General features: G+C 47.5%; 1 protein-coding gene across 1 annotated transcript in view; it reads left to right on the top strand.

Moving 5' to 3' along the window:
- The window catches only part of RNF152 (ring finger protein 152), a 58544-nt gene that overhangs the window by 375 nt on the left and 36077 nt on the right, over window positions 1-22092 (top strand). The window contains exons 2-3 of the mRNA XM_048508413.1: window positions 506-725; window positions 1245-1371. The gene's annotated coding sequence lies outside the window, so the exon portion shown is untranslated. The remainder of the gene's footprint in view (window positions 1-505; window positions 726-1244; window positions 1372-22092) is intronic.

The raw sequence follows: 22092 nt of genomic DNA, 5'->3' as shown, positions 1-22092 counted from the left end.
TGATGGCCTTGGGGCTTTTCCTCCTAATATGGTTGGGGAGGGTTTTGCATGGAAAAGGCAGGGAGGAGACCGGATCGGAAGCTCTTTGTCTCCCCTGTGTTGTCTTTGTGGGGTTTCTGTGCAACGTTGCCTGGGGAAGGGTCGTCCTTACAGTGTGAGGTTCAGGAGCCCTAAAGGGGTTTACTTGGGGGTTTGCAAACTGGGTGACGGTGTGCAGAAGTGTGCTGGGAGCTGCATTGGGAAACCTGTGTGTGCCCGGGGTCTCAGTGCGATGGCAGACGTGTCCTTAAATGCCTCCTGGAGCTTTGACCAATTTTTGCAAAGGGCAACCTGCCCCCATCTCGCCCCCATTCTCTGACAGCAGACTGTCCATTGAAGATTGCACCCCCCTGTAGAAAAATATAAAGCGGAGCTGTCTGTAAACCACCTAGCCACAGCTTTGAGGAAGGGGGAGGGGGAGCTTGGGAGGCAGGCTGCTAATATGGTTTTCTTTCTGTATCTCCAGTGCCGCTTCCACCCCCACCCCCCTTCGGGAGGAGGGGCCGGGAAAAGAAGAGACAGATGTTGAGGTCTTTCCATTTGGCCGGATTCTGCTTGACAGGGGTGAAGCCATCACTGGAAGGGCAAACGGAAAGGCTGGGGGTAGAGGCGAGCTTTTGTGGACCGTGCAGAGAGAAGAAGAAGAGAGAGAAGCGGTCGCCTCTTTTCCTTGCGTTCGGGGAGCCGTAAGTCTTTTGTTGTGTTTTCGCAATCCCACGTTCTCTCTGAGAGGCAAAAAAAACAACAAGCCAAAACAAAACCAGGGGGCGGGGAGGGAGCAGCTGGCTAGTTAGCTGGGGAGATGCTGGTCACAGCGATGCCTGATTATGCAAGTTGGTCAGCGGCTGTATTTATAGCTAGCCGCAGCTAGACAAGACAGCTATATTTCCATCCACATCAACTCCGATCTGCAATAGCCACAGGGGGTCTGTTTCTCTAGCTGGCGTCGAGGGAATCGCCAAGGGGAGCCTGGTTCTCGGAAGAGCAGGGGGGAAGATGAACTTGCGTGTTCGTTAAACGGAGAAATCTGCAAACGCGCCACGGCGTATTTCGAGTCTGAGGCAGCCCCCCCCTTCTCCCGCTGTCTCCAATGTGTATGCACACACGGGCTGTAAAGGACACTTTGATTTCCCAATTTGTTGCTGCTGCTGCCGCCGCTGCCGCCGCCGCCTTGGCTAACCCTGGCTTCCTGTAATTCACTGCAGGCAGAACAAAGCTCTTGTCACAACTGGGCTTCCTGATTGTCGCCTCCTGCCCGCAACCCGCTGAACGTTTCCCCTGCTTCGTATCGCCATGCAGAAAGGGATGAGCGAGACGCAATGAGAGATCCAGGTAATGTCACTCAAAAATATGTTCCGTATCTGTTGCTGTGTTCAAGCGGCTCCCTCCGGAGCCTTGCTGTGCGTGGAGATCCTGCTGAACTCTGTTTTTATGTCTGCGGTTGCATCACCAGAAGGTTTTTGAAGTGAGCAATGCTGAGCCGGTGCCGTTCATTAACATCAACAACAACAAAATGAAGCTGGACTAGGGACCGATCTCTTATTCTTGTAAGGAAGGTGGGCGTTCGGTAATTTAGCAGATGCCTTCTGCTCATATATTTTTTAAAAAAACCTCATTTGCTTTGTGACTGTACAGTGTCAAAAACTAAAGCAACTTAAATCTCTGTCCATTGTTTCCTTGCACGTTCATGGTTTTAAAACCTGGGGTTAAGGTAGAAAAAACAGAATTTGCCTGGCTGAGAAGGTTGTCAGGAAAGCCAAGAGGACTGAGTGATGTAAACCAGTGGCTGTAGCGGTCATGGGGTGTTCCAACATGCAATTCACTGGAGTGACTTTTTTTTTGGAGACAATTCAATATTGGACTCAAATATAAAACTGGTTAAAATATCTGAATGCAGCAAAGTTGCTGAGAGTGTTGGGGGTGGGGCAGGGAAAGCTCAGGGGTGCCTCTGTGTAATGTGGGGTGAAGGGCAGGGAAGTATCAAGATTGTAATTCATTGATTTGGCCCCATCCTTGCTGTTGCAGTTTCTTAATTTCTGCGAGTGATGTCATTTTCGAATGTGTTTTCTCCCCTCTGACTGGGACTCCGTTCGATTCTGACGGTCAAGGTGCCCAGTGTCTTCAGGTTTACAGGTATTTCTGTTCAACCCCTGTACCTGAGTTGAGGTCGGAGGCCTTTCTGAAACAATGAAGCATTTCGGGGGGGGGGGGTGTCTCTCTTCTGGTGGTCTTATTTAAGTACCGCTCTTGTCACTCAAGTTAAGGCAATTGCTGAGTTTTGTTTTGGTCTGTTTTAATGAGAGGAATTGGAAACGAACGTGGGAGGGACTGGAAAGTCTTGCAGTAGTTTTTATAAGATTGCCTTTCATGAGATCTGAATTGGCTCCTGCGCGCACCCAGCTCCCTGTCTTCACAGATAGCTGCTTTCCTCTTATTTTCCCTTCCCACCTTGTGCTTTCATTTGAAATAAAATTAAAGAAGGGGGCGGGGGGGGGGGAGAGCTCAGCTAAGTGGATAATTTGTAACAGCTGCTGCTTTTCCAAGGTGACATTTCTAAAGCTGTCAAGGAAAGCAGGCAAAGGCAGAACTTTGGATTCATTTTGTTGGCCTCTTCTCCTTCCCAACCAGCATTAAAAGAAATACGACTTACTGAGGGACTGGGCTTGATGGATTGAACCCTCAAAATAGAGAGATGTTCAAGCCACGCTAGGAAAAAACTATGGGTGCAGTTTTCACCAGCTCGCTCTGAACAGCGGTGACCTTGCGCTCTAGAAAGTATACATGTAACACCGAGAGTCCAGAATTTGGCAAATGTTCACAGTCAGGTGTGAAGGCTGACAATTTTGAGTGAAATTTGTCAAAAAAACCCTGGAAACAGCTACTTACTTCGCTGGTTAAGTCGGTGTGTGGGTCGTGGGTAATGTATGAATGCAAAAAGTCTCAAGACGGAAAACTGTTTGTTCTCTTTCACAGGCAATAAAGCAATTTCTATTAACTCTAATGGGATTAAAGGGTATCGGGCACAGAAGGCACTAACCTTATTGGAGCTGAGCAGGCTCGGGCCTGGCCATTGCTGGGATGCCTCACGGCCTTATGTAAACTGCCTTGAGCAAAGGCAGAATGTAAATGACACACATTTATAATAAATAAGAAGCCTGTAGTTTTAGGTTTGAATGTGGCGTGTTGTAGGAGCGACGAAATTGTAGTCCTCTCCTTGTAGGCTAACTAGTTTTCAACGTTTGCAAGAGCCTCTGTGGTTTTTGCTTTTCCTCAAATGTGTGAAGTTCTCTGTGCCTGCACAATACCCGGGGAAGTTGCTGTAATTTTCTACGATGCTCCGTTTAGGTGTTGAGTGAGGACTGAAGACGTTTGAACAGATACGTTTAGTTTCTGTTTTAGTCAGTGAGGCCCTTGACTTGCATAAAATTTAGAGGCATGCTGGTTGGTTCTCCCCACAGGCCACGAGGCCGCGTTTCCTTTACCACGTTCCATGTCTTAGTATAAAATGACAGGACAGATTCAGAAATACATATTGTGAAGCAAATGCAAGGGAGGGGGCATCTTTTAGGGAGAATCGGTGGGCCAGAAGGGAAGGCAAATTCCCGCAGGCCAGTTTTCAAAGCCCCTTTAGCCTTTAACTGGATTGTATGAAACATGGGGTGTGTGTTTGTGTGTGCGTGTGTGTGGTTGCCGTGGAGAATCAGTGGCATTACAAGGGTTAAACCCCCTTGGTGATTCTTTGCAAATGCATTACTGCATTGGTGTAGCAGACTCACGTTTGGGACGTGGAAGTTTGCCAAAGTGACAGAACTGACCAAAGGCAAAACCATACACAGCTATGCATATCTCTGCCATATGTACACAGCCATACATATCTCTGGTTATGTGTTCTTAATTACCACGTGCAGGAGATACAAACCATTCGTGCATTCTTCCACTTCAGTCTTACCTCATTCTCCATGTGTGTGCAAATCAGGCTCGAAGAGGAACTGTAGAACGTATTCTCCATCTGTAAAATGGGTGTGCTTGTGAAAATTCTGTGACTCATCTGTTGTGATTCACAGCAGATGCAGGTAAAGTCCAGAAAGAATTGGGTAAGACATAAGAGGGTGGGGGGCAGGCGGGGTGAATGAGAGACACACTGAATGTTTGTATGATCAGCTTCTCGCTTTTAAAAAGATATTATTGTATGGTGTTTAATGCTGTCTTTTGGCTTGTTTTTATGCTGTAAGTTTTATGGTTTAATTGTGTCGTTTTACTTTGTGAGCCATCTTGAGGAAACCTCTGGAAAGGTGGTGCCTAGTAAGAAAAGATGTAATTTTAACTGAGGTATAGGAAATATTTGTCCACAGATTCGTGTGTAAGGAAACATTTTCAAGAGAGAAAGCTAGCACATACTGCAGGGCAAAATTTGTCTCTCTAATTTTGAAGCTGTTAACTGTGTGATGGTGCTGACTTTATTATCATTAGGCTTTTTATGTGACCTTGACACGCACGGATAGTCTGAAGGGAAAATACATCCTGGGTCCAAAGTGCGGGCCAGAGGAAAGACTCCCAAGTATACAGAATTTGGTTATTCAGGGCTTAGGCTGTAGTTGTGTTAAAGTCAATGGGCTATGTTATTGTCTACTGGAAAGGTTTGTGAGTTGGCTCATTGTTATGAGAATATTGTATATACTTCATCTGCATTTAGAGGAAACGTATTACTGTGTCTTTCGTGGATTAAAAATGTGTTCCTCATTTTCAGCAAGGATATGCTTATATTACATATAGAGTAATGTTTCCCATACTTCTGAGACATGAAATACATTTTTTTTAAAAGTAAACTGGGACACGTTTTGCCCTTGCATCCCCCCCCCAAAAAGGTGCATATAAAGGTCAGGGCTACCTGCCATCTGAGCATGAGTCACTGGCGTAGGAGGTTAAGAGCTCGTGTATCTAATCTGGAGGAACCGGGTTTGATTCCCAGCTCTGCCGCCTGAGCTGTGGAGGTTTATCTGGGGAATTCAGATTAGCCTGTGCACTCCCACACACGCCAGCTGGGTGACCTTGGGCTAGTCACAGCTTCTTGGAGTTCTCTCAGCCCCACCTACTTCACAGGGTGTTTGTTGTAAGGGGGGGAAGGGCAAGGAGATTGTAAGCCCCTTTGAGTCTCCTGCAGGAGAGAAAGGGGGATATAAATGCAAACTCTTCTTCTTCTTCTAATTGGAGGGTGCTTCTGAATGCAAGCTTGGAGCAGGGACATAAACTAGGCTCAACAGGCAGCCTCCTTCTGGAGGTGGGTCAGCCTGCTTGACCTCCTCTGGACTGGGAACTGACTAACTGATGAAATTATAACCTCTCACCTCCACTCAGGTAGGGCCTGGGCAGAGGTGTTGGACTTTTGGCTCTTAGGAACCTTTAGCTATCCATTTTCTCATGGTAGCCTGGAACTTTTTGGCACACAGCATCAGAATCACAGACATTTTCACCTTCTCATCATTTGTGGGGAGCGTTTTGCCCAGTATGCTGCAGGAAGGAAGGAAGGTGTTGTTGCTAACTGTAGAAGCACGGGACTACTTGGGAAGTGTTCTGAATCCCTCCAGTTTTGGGATCTTGCTAAACTTTGGCACAAATTTTTGGAACGTACCCCGGCTCCCCATACTCATAGCAGTAGCCGTTTTGTGCTTTGCTGTAAAGATCTCTCAAGTTTTTTTTCTGTTCGTTGAAGGCTGAAACAAATCTTGGCGCTTTCGGCTCTTCGAAAAGCATGCAAATTCTCCAGACTGAAAATTCCACCCCCAAAAAATCCATGGCTGGTTTTGACCTGATCCGAAATTGCTGCCTGCCTCGCTGATGTCACATTCTCCAAAATAACTATTCTGCTATGTTTCATGGAGGGAGCAAGAGTCTTTGAAAAGCATCCTGCAGTCTGTCACAGTAAACAGCACAAGGCAAAATGCATGCAAGCTCCGACTGAAACGAATTATGTAGAAAGAGATTTTAAAAGATGAGCAATGTTTCCCGAGCATTAGCCACTGTGACCGTGGTGCAGTGCTGACCTCTTTCAAATCCCTTGCTACGGAGAGCTCGGGACATTGCTGCATTAATCCTCAGGAGTTGCAACTGTACCCTGATTGGCATTTGGTACTTTCCAAAGAAACGAGAAGTATTGGGGGGAATAAACAGAGTTGAAACAAGAAGAATATTTCACTACGGCCAGAGTTCAGTGGTAGAGCTGGCACTTATGTCTCACCTGCTAGCTTGCTGAAGTATTTCTGGAGGATAGTTTTGACAATGCGGCTACAGTGATTTGATCATGCTACCACGGCACAAAGGAGTAGCTTCTGAGGTTACGCTAGGAGTGCCAACTCCGGGAGGGAAATCCCTGGAGAATTTGGGGGTGGAGTTTGAGGAGAGTGTGGTTTGGGGAGGGGAGGGTCTTTAAGTGGGGGTATCATGCCATAGAATCCACCTTCCAAAGTAGCCATTTTCTCCAGAGCAGGGGTCTGCAACCTACTGCTCTCCAGATGTCCATGAACTACAATTCCCATCAACCCAATTGGCTATCCTGGAAGGGGCTGATGGGAATTTTATTTATTTATTTATTTATTTATTTATTTATTTATTTATTTATTTATTTATTGAACTTATAGTCCGCCTCATCCCCGAAGGGCTCGAGGCGGCTTACAATACGACTGTTATAGCGAACAGCAATCAACAGCATAAAATCAACACCATAAAACACTGAACCCATTAAAACCTATGCAGCGATTACAAACAACAAAGAGCTATAAATTAAGACAACCAAGGTTTTTATAAAACAGAAGTTGTTTAAAAACAGGCGCCCGATCTAAGGCTAAAAAGAAAGGGAGGGAGTAGGCCGAGCCCGCGATGGAATTCATAAATCAGGCCCGTGATGGAATCCATAAATTGTAGGCCGGGCCCGCGATGGAATCCATGAATTGTAGTTCATGAACATCTGGAGAGCCGCAGGTTGCAGACCTCTGCTCCAGGGGAAGTGATTTCTGTCACCTGGAGATAGCAGGAGATCTCCAGCCACCCCCTGGAGATTGGCAGCCCTAGGCTACACCAGTCCCAGGGCGTTGCTTCTGCAGAAGCAAATAGGATCCAGAGAAGCAGCAGACTGGAGCTGGAGGAAAGGAAAGGATTTCATCTGGATGTTGAGATCAGTGGGGCAGGCCTAGGAACAAGCCTGAGCCAAAGTTAACGGTTTGCCGCCCCCTTCTCTTTCGGACTCATGGGAATGTTTGGAGAAAGGGGAGACGTACAACGTGAAAAAAGCTATTGATGCAGGGAAGGGTCACATCTGCAGGCCTCCGTTCACGTTTGATGGAATGGTGGTCCCAGGGATGTGAGGAAGGTACCAATCTTTGGCGAAAAGGTTTCAGAGTCTAGGGTCGATTCCGCACTTGCCGCATTGACCTAAGTTCGAAAGCTATGTTTCGGACCTAAGTGCGTTCGCGACAACCACTGGGATCGGCGTGGTTTTGTACCAGCTCTAAGCCCCATGTAACGGCCAAATTTCCGACTCCAGCTGGGAATCCACTACTTTTTCAGGGAACCACGGGCGAACTCAGCTCGATTCCAGTAACGCGCGGAATCTCTGGTGCCAAGAGTCCCCCATTCAGCCAATCACAGCTGAGTGTTTCGGGCATGCGAACAGCTGGCCAATCAAAAAACGCCACCTTCGTCCCTCCATTCCTGTGGCAGTTTTTTTTATAATGTGTGTGGGGATAGACGGAACATGGCCGTAGAACAGTAGCCAATCGGAACGGAGCGGTGAAGAGGCACAGGATGATCCCGCCCTCCGAGCTGGGATCAAGCTGGTTGCAGTGGGGAACAACAATGGCTTCGACCTAGGTTAGTACCCTTCTCAGGGAACTGGGTTGAACCTATTTTACTCATGTGCGGAATTGCCCTAGGAAAGCTTTTTCAACATATTTTTGGTGGTTTGTGAGGATAAATTAGGTAATACAAGTGGGCACTCTCCAGGACTGTTTCTTCTTTCTGTTTTCTGAAAGCCCACTTAGACTCTCCCCTTTTCTTCCTTCCCTTTTCTCCTTTACACTCACCAGCTGGCCTACCTTAATCCACCCTCATCTTCACTTTTCCCTCCTTCCCTACTCCCTGGCTTGGTGTAGTAGTTAAGAGCAGGTGGATTCTAATCCGGAGAACCAGGTTTGATTCCCCACACCGCCACATGAGCTTCTTATCAGGTGAATTGGATTTGTTTCCCTGTACGTACACATGAAGCCTGCTGGGTGACCTTGGGCTAGTCACAGTTCTTTGGAACTCTCTCAGCCCCACCTACCTCACAAGGTGTCTGTTGTTGGGAGGGGAAGGGAAAAGGAGTTTGTCAGCCACTTTGAGACTACGTACAATTGAGAAAAGCGGGATAGAAATGCAAATTCTCATTTTTCTCTCCTTCTCTCCCAGCCACCAGGAATGTCCTATAATGTTAGTGCCCTGTTTTCTAACCTCTGAGTTGGCATTAGCAAGAATAATGCATGCTGTCCTTGAAAAAAACTGCATTCCTTTTCCAGGAAGGACTTGGCAAATTTTGACTTGTTTTGAAGTTATAATTAATTTGCAAGGTGCAGGCGAATCCTGATTTTACTGGTGACAGGTCAGTGGGAGATGATTTTGTTTCGTCTTTTGAAGCACTTGATCACAGTTCGTGGGTACACAGTTCTCAGATCTGCCCATCCTGGAGGAGCAAGATTCCAGTGGGAAGGTGAGGAAAGGTAGCCTTGGAGGGGAGAAATCTCTCGCAAGTTCTTTTTGGAGCAGGTAAAAGGGTGCTTTTTCATTAACTCTGAATGATCAAGCGCTGACCATGTTTCAGATTATTACTCGGGATGGACTGGCAAGAAGGTTGGCAGAGCAGATCTTGCCTGCAGTTTGTCTTGGACAATTGTCCACATTTTGAACTTGTGATTTATCTCTTTGGATTTGAGATGATCAAACATGTGTAGCGACAGCTTTTATGGCGGGCAAATTCATCCACAAGGCCAGGAGGCCAGCTGTGGTGTCACAGCTGTACCACACCACTGCTGGAGACATGGGGAGGCTTAAAAAGCAAAAATACCACTGTACTGCTGAGGAATTAATGTGCATACATCCCCTGAATACCTGGTTGCTGGTGCAACAGGGCAAATGGTTAGGAGGAAGCTGAAAAAATGTTGGTTCTTCCCCTGGCCACACCCCTGCCTGCTGTCAGGGGTGCAATTGTTAAGCTAGCAGCACCAAACTTTCAGGGTATCCTTAGGAGACTCTCCTGATGATACCACCCAGGTTTGGTGAAGTTTGGTTCAGGGGGTCCAAAGTTATGGACCCTCAAATGTGTAGCCCCCATCTCATTGGAAACATGGGGGATAGGGCACCGCCTTTCGGAGTCCATAACTTTGGACCCCCTGAACCAAATCTCACCAAACATGGGTGGTATCATCAGGAGTGTCTCCCAAAAATCCCCTGAAATTTAGGTGCTGCTAGCCTAAAAACTGCGCCCCCTGCAGGCCAAAAACTAAAAAAACACTACAAAAACCACAAACGGTGGGCGGAGCTTCGGACATGTAATGGGGGGGGGGGTTTAAACCCGGGAACCCACCCCTTACCTACGTCCTTGGCCCAGACAATAGGTGCCCCAGAGAGGGCAAATCCGCTGGCGTGACCACAGGCCACTCCATGGGCCCGATGGGGCTCTAAATGTTAAATCCAAAGTAATCAACACAGTGGCAAACTTTATGGTGAAAATATACCAGTGTTTTTTACCACTGAACTACACACACGCACATATATTATAATTTAGTTGGGCAATTGTCTTTGTGGAAAAGCCTGCAAGACTTGCATTACTTTGAGGTAGTTACATTTCTTGCACATTGCTGAGGATTAAGGAACCATTTTTAATGTATAGATGTCAGTCAGACACATGTTAATTATCTGTTCATGCCTTTGTCTGAAAGCTGACAGTTTCTGTAGGTGCAAGTTGAAAGCTCACACTCCCTAGAGTATAAGGTACAGTGTGTTTTGAGCGTGTGTTTGAGACCGAAATAAGTAGAGTGCTTTGATCAATTTTGATTTGTTCATCTTAACTATGTTTCTAATTTTGATGTAGGTGTAATGTCGATATATTCAGTATAATGTTACCTAAAGTAGTTGGACATCAACCACAAATGACACAGACCACAGGTATGGTGGCCCCCTCTGACTTGGGAAATTCATGGTGATTTGGGGGTGATGCTTGGGGAGCGTGGCGTTTGGGGATGAGAGGGAGCACAAAGGGATGTGACGCCATTTTGTTTTCCCTCTAAAGTTGCCGTTTGCTGCATGTCTGTCGTCTGCAGATCATTTGTGATTCAAGGCTCCCCATGGAGGCTGGTAACCCTAGAGCAGTGGTGGCAAACCTATGGCACTCCAGATGATCATGGACTACAATTGGCCATGCTGGCAGGGGCTGATGGGAATTGTAGTCCATGAACATCTGGAGTGCCATAGATTCGCCACCACGGCTGTAGAGGCTTGTTGCAGGCAACGTTCACTGTAAGCTGTGGCACGGTGCAGGCACCGGATTGGTGCCTTGCAGGTGGGATGGCTGGCCAACGGGGGAGCTGTCACTGGCAACTCAGTTCCGCTCAACGAGAGGGAACATCTGAGCAGCGATATGGAAGCCTTGGAGGGACAATTGGTTGCAGGACAGAGTTTCCAAGTCTGGGTTGGGAAATTCCTGGAGATGTGGGAGTAAAACCTGAGACTGACGGATTTGGCGAGCGGAGGGCCCTCAATGGGGCATGATGCCATATACAGCCCCAACCTCCACCGCAGTCGATCTCTCTGAAGGAACTGATCTCTATAGTCTGGAGATCAGTTGTAATTCCAGGAGATCTCTAATCCCCACCTGGAGGTTGAGGAACTTATTGAAGATGTAGAGAGAAGGCGCTGGGTCTGATAACGGCTTCCTAGCTCAGCGGGCTGCAGGGCAGCTGTATCACCTTTTAAAAAAATATTGACTTAGGGTCGCTTCCGATCTGTACTGCTGAGGCCAAAATGGAGGCCCGTGTTCTGTGCCCCTTGTTTGACTACTTAGATACTACACAAAACTGTTCCAGAATGAGCAGTCTGCTGTGTAACAGTGATATCATTCTACTCAGGGACTGATTTTTGTATTGGACAAAAATCATCGGCTTTCATTTGGTATTCCTGTGTACGCTTCCCCCGAGCAAGTTACTGGAGCTGTGAATTGGTCAAATTACTGCAGATGAATCCTGCTGGCAACTTCCCAAAAGTCCTTGGATTGCCGATTAATTTACTTTTTAATACCTAACAAGTATCTTCTGCAAAGAACAACTGAAGTCTGCCCGGAACACCTGGAGGTGTTCTGAAGCACTTAACTAGGAATTTGTTTTGTCTTTCTTAAGTTATGGGATGATGCATCCTTGCAGCATCTTGATCTGCCGTAAGCCGCTGTACAAAGGGGATAATTATACATTTGTGTGAGCGAGTGAGTGGAGAAGGCAGCGTAACAGACTCTTCTGAAGAAACAATTGCTTCTGTGATGTTTGCAGGTCTGTGAACCCTGGTGCAGTGAGGCCAATCACCGCGATCTGGGTGCTTGAAATCCACCAGTCCCCATTCTCTCCCCACCACCTCCCCGGCTGCAGCCTGACCTCAGTATGAAGAACTTGTTTATTTCAAGAAGGGTGTGCCAAACTGTGGTTATAATATCCGGCTGATGGTTCCGTTCCAGGCACTGTGGAAAAAGCTGAATGCAGGAGAAACCTGCGCATTGAGAAGGAGCTGGTTCTTGGTTCAGATTTGTTTAGTGCAGGGGTCTTCAAACGATGGCCCTCCAGATGTTCATAGACTACATTTCCCATGAGCCCTACCACTTGGCCGTCCTGGCAGGGGCTGATGGGAATTGTAGTTCATGAACATCTGGAGGGCCATAGTTTGAAGACCCCTGGTTTAGTGGGACGTGCTTGTCCCAGATACCTAGTTGGGGGCCTCTGCTTTCCACTTTCATCCTCGTGACAAAGGGCAGAGGATGCTGTGCCCCCACTTCGTAAAAATCCAGAGTAGCAGTAGATCATTGCAGATTGATTTGTGCTGGCCGGACTGAGGAATGTTTAGGACAGAATGGGACAAAGACGTCAGTTTTGCCTCTAATAATTTTACAGCCCTTGGTCCCCAAACAACTTCATTAGAACATAAACAAGGCCTGGTCTGGGCACGGATTCTGCCAACAACCAATAACACACGTGAAAAATAAAACGTAAGCAAAAGCTTTTACCACAAGGGATCATGTTAAAATAATTATACCATACAATAAAATAATGTCAACAAGTTACACAACTGCCCATGACATAGCCCTGCAACTCCGTAGTGGGGACAATGCATATCTGAACCAGTCATTTGGATACACTGGTGAAGAAGAAGAGTTTGGATTTATATCCCACTTTAACAATCACATGTATTCTTCTCCATTGTGAGTTTTACAGTGAGGAAAGGAGCCATCTAATTTCCACCCTGTTAACTTGGTTTACACAAACTCACGCAATTGATACAGATCCTTTTTTGGCCCAAGTTTTGCTCAAGAGAAGAAGAAGAAGAGTTTTGGATTTATATCCCTCCTTTCTCTCCTGCAGGAGACTCAAAGGGGCTGACAATCTCCTTGCCCTTCCCCCCTCACAACAAACACCCTGGGAGGTAGGTGGGCCTGAGAGAGCTCTGAGAAACTGTGACTAGCCCAAGGTCACACAGCTGGCGTGTGTGGGAGCGCACAGGCTAATCTGAATTCCCCAGATAAGCCTCCACAGCTCAGGCGGCAGAGCGGGGAATCAAACCCGGTTCCTCCAGATTAGATACACCAGCTCTTAACCTCCTACGCCACTGCTGCAAGGACAAGGAACCTAGCATCGCCTAGGCTGTGACAAAATTGTATTCATTTGCATGTAAAAAACGCAGTCCCGTGATAAACAAGTGGGCAAGTGTTTCGTCATAAAGGATCGTAATTATTGTATTGTTGTTTTCGTACTCTGCAGTCTCTGTATTTAGTTTGAAGATTGTTTTAACTGTTCGTAGTGGTTGTGTGCTGTCCATTTTATGTGTTACATATTTATACTGTGGGCTGAAGACAGTACTCATTAAACTTGAATTTGATACCCAGAGGTGGGGTCCAGCAGGTTCTCACAGGTTCCCAAGAGTAGGTTACTAATTATTTGTGTGTGCCGAGAGGGGGTTACTGATTGGTGATTTTGCCACGTGATTTTTGCCTTAGTTACGCCCCTCCTCTCAGCAGTAGCGCGCAGAACTTGAAGCAGTCTAGCAGGAGGTGCACCGGCGTGCGTGGCAGCCTGCGCCTGCGTGCACTCATTTCCCGCCCAAGGACCGGCGCAGCGGCTGTGTCCTTGCCACAGCCCCACCCAGGAATGCCCCGCTCCTGGAATGTCTGGCCACGCCCTTGTCGTGCCCCGCCCAGCCCCATTGGCACTACGCCACAGTTTGAATCCCACCACCATGGGAACCTGTTACTAAAATTTTTGGATCCCGCCACTGTTGATACCCCACTTTTGTCAACCTTAGGGAGTTTCAAATCTTGTTTCCTTCTCGTCACAACAGACACCCTGTGAGGTAAGGTGGGACTGATAGAGTTCAAAGAGAACTGTGACTAGTCCAAGATCACCCAGCAGCCTTCAGGTGGAGGAGTGGGGAAACAAATCTAGTTCACCAGATAAGAGTCTGCCACTCATGTGGAGGAAGAGGGAATCAAACCCGGTTCTCCAGGTTAGAGTCCACTGCTCTTACCCACTATACCAGGGGTAGGGAACCTTTAACACTCAAAGAGCCATTTGGACCGGTTTTCCATGGGAAAAGAGAACACTTGGAGCCGCAAATAATTTTTGACATTTAAAATAAAGATAACACTGTATATATTGGGGTTTTTTTTACCTTTTACTCCGCTCATTCTGAGAAGCGCATGGATGCGTCCGCCCTGCTGCCTGCAGGGCGGGCAAGGATGGGGCCAGTGGCTCGCCCTCGCCGGCCGCCGGGAAAGCGCCCGCCCCACTCCAACGGGGCAGGTGAGAGGGGAAGCCCGCAGCACGGCCCAGCCGGCCACGGGCAGTTGGTGCGCCCACCCTGCTGCCTGCAGGGCGGGCAAGGATGGGGCCAGCGGCTCGGCTCGTGGAGCGGCAGTGCAAGGGCAGAAGAGCCGCATGCGGCTCTTGAGCTGCAGGTTCCCTACCCCTGCACTATACCATACTGGCCTTGAAGAAAGCAAGGGTTCACCTTACTTGCTTTTTGTGAAAACTTACTAGCTCGTTTACTTGGAAGTATTACTTGCCACGAGCAAGTGGTTCGCTGCTTCATGCGAAGTTGCGTTTAGTTGGCAGTACTGCCGGGCTGTGGAAGAATTACGTATTTATTAATGGTACTAAACAGAGATTTGCTTCACTTCAGTTTCTCTTTTTGGAGGACCTAAAAACATGCCAAGCTTCCTCTTCGGCTTGCTTCACGCACCAGGGGGGTGCAAGCTACCGGCCAGCCCCTTCCTGTTCTTGAGGCTCTAGCTATTTCATCTGTTTATTTAACTTTGACACAGCTCAGGGCAACCGAGAACTTTTGCTTTTAATCTTGGCTCGCCATGTTTCAAGACAGACCTGTGTGTTGCGCCCTGGGACTATTACTATTGACAAGCGCGCTGTGAAAATATAACCTAATATAAGCTCCAGCTGGCGGAGTACCTGCTCTGATTTGCTGTTCCCTGTGCTGCTCACCTTCCACGCTCATCAATTTATATCCGTTTCTTACTGACATAGTGTCATTGGCTAGAATTGGCATAATTGTAAAGAGATAATCACTTTTCGGCTACAAGAGTCATTTTTTTCCAACCTAATTGGAAATATGTTTTTGAGGCGGGTTTTGAGCTGTAGAGGCGGAGAGGTGAAAAAGGGAGTCTGTCCTGTCCCCCTCCCCGCCCCCTTTACAACTCTGCAGAGGTTGTTTTATGGATCCAGAGACTTGGGTGTTCTTTCTTTCATTTTTCTTTTTAACTGTGAGCCTACGTTTTTTTTGTACGACATTCTGTTTTGTATCCAAATGATGTTTGCTGTTCAAATACAATCACTGAAACATGGTGAGCATCTATGAGACTGATGATGTTTGCTCATTTCAAATACAATCATGGTGAGACCTATGAGCCTGACGGTTCACGCCATGGCACTTCGCCAGCATGGCCAATTGGCCATGCTGGCAGGGGCTGATGGGAATTGTAGTTCGTGAACATCTGGAGTGCCATAGGTTCGCCACCGCGGCTCTAGGTGATATTCCAAAATGTCAGTCTGCCAAAAATCTCCCCAAGCTTTTGTCTGCTCTGATAACTGCAAAAGAGAAGCAAGTGAACAGTGGAGATGTAGATGATAAAAAGGGAAGGGCCAAAACTTGAAATGCCCCTCGTGCGTTTGGAGCCTCTTTGGGAAGTGGCCGAGCTCCTTCCTAGATTTTCTTCCCTCCATCTTGCAACTTCTTGTGTCATGATGAGCAGTTCCTTAAATTCTGAGTGTGTGTTGAACTTTGGGCAGCGTGGACATGCCATTTCATAAGACGAAGCCTAGCGAGCCCCACCTCATTGAGTCTACCGCCAAGGAATCCAGGAATCTTGCAGGAGAGTAGCCAGTCAGTGGTTCTCAAAGCGATTGGGTCTCCCTCAGAATGCAGAGAAGTTATCAGGGTGGACCAGATCTTCTCCTAGCTCAATTAGGAGCCAAAGCAGTATAGTAAATGGGATGCCCCTTTCCTTATCTCCATCAATTGCTGGCGGTCATGAGATAGTGAAAGTTGTCAGTTGGATCGAACTAGCTTTTCTGCTGATGAAAAAGGAAGAAGGCATTCTCTTTTACCATTCCAGAAGTTGTGCTGGGGGTCACGAGACCTGTCCAGATAAAAGGCATTTGGTTTGGGAGCTGTTTTAAGGAGAGAAAGTGGGTGAGATTGAATAGGAAAAGGTGGCTGGATCCAACCTTATACTGCTGACTCTTTGGATGTCTTTCCATGGGAATTTAAATTGTGCTGTAGTTTCAGGGTTATCATTCTTTTTCCTTTCGGCCTGTATGCTGTGGGCTAGAGTGGATGCTGCAGATTGAATCTAATGTCTTATGTTTTGTTTTCTTCCACAGACACAATATTACACACATGTACAACTCTCAGTTCAGAATGGCCACTGGTCTCTAACGTTGTGTTTATAATTGCCTTCTGCTTGGTCCTGTAACATTGCGTTGAATAGTAGGGGAAATGCGGGCTTGCCACCTTTTCAATTTTCTAAGGGTTGAGCTGTACTTTTCTCTGGATTAGGACTCAGGAGCACAAATTAGAAGAAATAAAGTCCTGGAACTTTAGCAGAATCCGAGTACAAGTTTAGGAGAAGGATGCAGAACGTGACATATTTCTGACCCGACGATCTAAATATTCTCTGTGGTATCCTAGATTTAAGTATAATAGATCTTGTTCTAGATACCTAATAGGCCTGGTTAATCCTACCCCAAGGAAGGCCTTTACTAGTGCCAGGTTCCCGTCTTGTGGCGTAGGAGGTTAAGAGCTCATGTATCTAATCTGGAGGAACGGGGTTTGATTCCCAGCTCTGCCACCTGAGCTGTGGAGGCTTATCTGGGGAATTCAGATTAGCCTGTGCACTCCCACACACGCCAGCTGGGTGACCTTGGGCTAGTCACAGCTTCTCGGAGCTCTCTCAGCCCCCCACCCAACCTCCCAGGGGTGTTTGTTGTGAGGGGGGGAAGGGCAAGGAGATTGTAAGCCCCTTTGAGTCTCCCTACAGGAGAGAAAGGGGGATATAAATCCAAATCTCTTCTTCATCTTCTTCTTCTCTCTCTCTCTTCTTCTTCTCTCTTCTTCTTCTCTTCTCTCTTCTTCTTTCCTTCTTCTTCTCTTTCTCTCTTCTTCTTCTTCTCTCTTCTTCTTCTTCTTCTTCTTCTTCTTCTTCTTCTTCTTCTTCTTCTTCTTCTTCTTCTTCTTCTTCTTCTTCTTCTTCTTCTTCTTCTTCTTCTTCTTCTTCTTCTTCTTCTTCTTCTTCTTCTTCTTCTTTCCCCTCTGCATATCTTTAGGGCAGGTTCAGTCAGAACTCGGCAGATTCTTGCTTGTGCCGTGTGAAACTTGTGAGGTTGAGGACTTAGTACATTATTCATTTTATTGTCTGCTGTCAGCTGATGTTCATTTTAAGCTGAGTTCAGTGCTTCCAAACATTCCAGGCCCAGAAAAAGACTGAATTCAGTTGCTGCTGGCGGCTGTTTTTCCTGGGGTTTTCTGTTGCCTCTTTTGTCTTCCTATCAGTTAATATTAGGAAGAAGGTTTCGGTATTACCCAGGTTGTCTATTTAATAATTTCTGTAATGATTGTATTTTATCCATTTTAGACATGGGCAGCCTCATTCAATGGCCCGGGCACCTGGCTGCAGCCCTGTGGCCGTCCCGCCCCACTGCCATCGCAGAGGCTTCCTGATGGCATGAAGACTTAAAATGACAAAAAGCCTCCCTGCCACTGATATCTGATCATTGACTGTAAATAAAGTCTTCTTCTTCTTCCCTGCCACTGGATAGCCTCCACTGGGCTGAATGGACTTGCGCCATTGAAAAGGTGGCGTAAATCTGCAGCCCCAGCTGCTGTTACAGAGGGGGCAATGGCCAGGAGGCACGGTGTCCCATACCACAACCCACCACTTGGTAGGGTCCCGATGGCCACCTGCCAGTAGATTCGCCTCTCCACCAGGGCAAGAGCCCTAGGGAGGGCAAATTCATTGGCATGGCCCTGCACCGCTCCCACTGGTGGATTGACCCCCTCCCCCCCAGGTGGGGCTCTTAGAGTTTGGTTAATTGTGTATTTATTTTAATTTGTACTCTATATTTTGTTCCGGCCTATAACTAAACAGTAAAGTTATTCATTCATTCATAATATTAATCCATTATTGTCTATAATGATGTAATGGTAAGTGGTGTGATCATTCTCAAATGACGTAAAAATGAAGAGAGAACGGCGGAGCTTCCAAGAAGAAGAAGAAGAAGAAGAAGAAGAGGAGGAGGAGGAGGAGGAGGAGGAGGAGGAGGAGGAGGAGGAGGAGGAGGAGGAGTTTGGATTTATATCCCCTCTTTCTCTCCTGCAGGAGGCTCAAAGGGGCTTACAATCTCCTTGCCCTTCCCCCCTCACAACAAACAGCCTGTGGGGTAGGTGGGGCTGAGAGAGCTCCGAGAAGCTGTGACTAGCCCAAGGTCACCCAGCTGGCGTGTGTGGGAGTGTACAGGCTAATCTGAATTCCCCAGATAAGCCTCCACAGCTCAGGCGGCAGAGCTGGGAATCAAACCCGGTTCCTCCAGATTAGATACATGAGCTCTTAATCTCCTACGCCACTGATGCTCCAAGGAATGTGATGTGGAAGAGTGACAGGAAGGCCGGGTTTTGAGATCCTCAGGTAAAGATCTGAGTGTTTTGACTGGAACCCCTTGTTAACGATCACCTTTATGTATTGTCTGGGCGCTGTATCTGTATGCTGCAATCGTATTCCCACAGTAATTATTGCAGAGATTGATTGCTAGTTTTTGAAAAAAGAAAACCGTCTAAAACCAAGTATTTCCATGACCTTTTCCAGAAGTTATAATGGGATCTTGAATAGTGGAGGCAGAGATCTTTTAGAAAAGCTAGCTCAGCAAAAGAGCGTGGGATCAGCCAGTGTCAGTGTTAATACTCTTTCAGAGTTGATGGATGGGAGGATTATAAAACTGCAGATGGGCTGCAAAAAAATCTAGCGGAACTCAAGTTTTAATTGCATTCAGGATCCTCTTAATGACCCTGCTCATCACGTCTACGTAGCGCAGGTGAGAATGTCCTTGAGCTATGAGCAGAGACTCGCATGACGTTGTCAAGAGTGATTTTTCTTTCTTCAAGCTAAACTGCTTTGGTCTTGATCCAGTTGGTCCCTTTTGAATTTTACGTGTTATATGGTCAGATCTCAGAAGCTAAGCAGGGTCGGCTAACATTTGTATGGGAGATCTCCAAGGAATACCAGGGTTGTTACTCAGGCAATGGCAAACCACCTCTGAGAGACTTCTGCCTGGAAAATCCTGTGAGATTGCCAAAAGTCAGTTGTGGCTTGATGGTACTTTACACCCATGGTCTCCAATATCTTGTAACATATATTTATTCCTATATGATAACAACAGGGAAAGAAACATGAATTATTTTCCAAATTTTCACATTTCTGTGGGCGGATCTGTTGTGAACACCTTCTTCGTTGGCTCCTTTTCCACAGGACAGGAGGTGAAGGTGCTAAACTTCATGCCAGATCCTTAGGAATGTCCTTCAGAAGGTCCAGATTTCCACTCAGCTGCCAACAATACCTAATATTAGCTTGCAGTGGCGTAGGAGGTTAAGAGCTCGTGTATCTAATCTGGAGGAACCGGGTTTGATTCCCAGCTCTGCCGCCTGAGCTGTGGAGGCTTATCTGGGGAATTCAGATTAGCCTGGGCACTCCCACACACGCCAGCTGGGTGACCTTGGGCTAGTCACAGCTTCTCGGAGCTCTCTCAGCCCCACTCACCTCACAGGGTGTCTGTTGTGAGGGGGGAAGGGCAAGGAGATTGTCAGCCCCTTTGAGTCTCCTGCAGGAGAGAAAGGGGGGATATAAATCCAAACTCTTCTTCTTCTTCCAGTAACACAGAAATTCTTATTTTCCATGCTGTTTCAAAGTGTATGGCATTAAAAAAGAAAGATGTGTGGTGTCACATGTCCCCGGACGCAGGGCTTCCAGTCACGTGGTGGGGGTGCAGAATTGCCCCCCACACGGTAGCAGCAACTGCGGCCTGTGGTGTGGCCCCTGGTGGCTCCCTCCGTGTTGGGGCTGCGCTTGGTGGCTTCGGCGGCTGTGGCAGTGGTTGCTGCTTCCTTCATGGAGAGAGCCGCTGGGCGCCGGCACAGAGGGGGCCACGGAGGGAGCCATTACACTTGCGGCCAGTGGCTCCCTCAGTGCTGGGGCTGTGCTTGCGGCCCACGGTGGGCCCGAAGCCGGCACGCACAGCCCCCTGCCAGGCGCAAGGATCCAGCTGGCGCCTGGCAGCTCTCTCTGTGAAGACAGCAGCAACCGCGACTGAAATGCCCTCTGCCCTGCTCTTCCCCCTCCTGGGCCGCTCCCACCCAGCTGAAGGAAAACTTCTCTGGGCGGGTTGTTGTTGGTGGTGGTGGCAGTGGAAAAATCAGGCCTCCGGGCACCATTTTCTGCCGGTATGCCTCTGCCTAGTGTAGAGCAGCAGCCTCTAATCTGGAGAACAGGGCGTGTTTCCCCACTTCTTAACATGAAGCCTGTTGGAGAACCTTGGACTAGTCGCAGTTCTCTCAGAATCCTCTCAGCGTCATCTACCTCACAAGATGTCTGTGGTGGGCAGAGGAAGGGAAGGAGTTCTGTGATATGACTGTGATATATATGAGTTCTGCATGACTGTGATATGGATAAATGTCTAGGAAGTGCAAAGAACAAAAGTCATTCTTTTCTTAAGGGCATCTTGCTCGTACCACCAAAAATGGCAGAGTACAGCATCGTTGCGCTTGGTGCGGAAGCCTCCAGCCGAAGATGTGATGAGCGCCGAAAGCAAACTGGCGCTGCCTTGTGACACCTTCGATGACGAGAACTTTTGATGCTGCTTGTCGTGAAATTGCCGGCCAGTTCATCTGCCCATTTGTGTATGTGTGTTGTGGATACTACAACATAGGATTTCTCAAAGCAAGATGTCTAAACCTACCTGGCCGGAAGGAAAAGTAGCTGAGAGAAGTTCGGTGGGAAAGTTTGGTTAGCATAGACTGGGTGAAACTGTGTCTGCCTGTACTCAAACACGCGTACCCCTGTCTGAACTTGAGCTAATGAGATGAATAGACAAGTTGTTGGAGGTGGAGATTGGAAACCTGTGATAGAGAGGAACGCTGAGTGGATCCCTTGAGAGGCTTTTAGTCTTGCGTAACGAAGGGGACGGATTGCATGAATAGATCTGGACTTGCCGGTGTCTGTTCCTGTTGCTCTATTTTTTTTTCTTTGTAATCTGCCTTTCTTCCTGAGACTCAAAGTGGATTACAGAATATAAAACATAAAACAATGCCTACAGATAGCATAAAACAGTGGTGGCGAACCTATAACACGGGTGCCAGAGGTGGCGCTCAGAGCCCTCTCTGTGGGCACGTGTGCACAGAGTTCGTCATGTGATAACAGTGTAATTATTTCAGGGAGATTATTAGTATTAAACTAAGACCTAGTTTTGGGGAAGCAGTGTAGGTAACCCTATTAAGCGCTGTTAAACCCCACTGATTTTCATGGGAAGAACTAAAGTGTGATCCTTTACCTGGGAGTAAGCTTGGTTGCTGGCAATGGGGCTTGCTTCTGAGTAAACCCTACTAGGGTCATGATTCACCTGTTCAAAGCATTGCACAGTTGCTTCAAAGCAATGCCACTGACTACCACTAAGCTTACTCCCGAGTAACCCACACCTTGGAGCCAACTGTTTTTTCTATACTAAAACCTCAGTATTCAGGTTAAATTGCCGTGTTGGCACTTTGCGATAAATAAGTGGGTTTTGGCTTGCAATTTGGGCACTCGGCCTCGAAAAGGTTTGCCATCACTGGCATAAAACAACCAGCGAGCAACTAATTACAGAACTAGAGAAAAACAAATGGGGGACCCACAGGGACAGTTGGGTGGCATCTCATTTCCGCTCCCCCACTAGTTCTTCTTTTCCTGAAACCTTCTGAAGACTCTCCCCGTTTCCTTCCTCCTTCTCTTCTCCTCCCCCCCCTTGCCCTGCCCCACCTTCAGTTTCCTCACCCCTGGCAGCCACTCCCTGGGAAAAATCTGGCTGAGTTGCACAATGCCAGCTGCGTGTATTTTCCAGTGTATATGCCAGTGGTGGTGAACCTTTGGCACTCCAGATGTTATGGACTACAATTCCCATCAGCCCCTGCCAACTGGCCATGCTGGCAGAGGCTGATGGGAATTGTAGTCCATAACATCTGGAG

The sequence above is a fragment of the Sphaerodactylus townsendi genome, linkage group LG09 (genome assembly GCF_021028975.2).
Source record: "Sphaerodactylus townsendi isolate TG3544 linkage group LG09, MPM_Stown_v2.3, whole genome shotgun sequence".
Taxonomy (NCBI): domain Eukaryota; kingdom Metazoa; phylum Chordata; class Lepidosauria; order Squamata; family Sphaerodactylidae; genus Sphaerodactylus; species Sphaerodactylus townsendi.
This window is presented reverse-complemented; position numbering and strand designations above follow the sequence as displayed.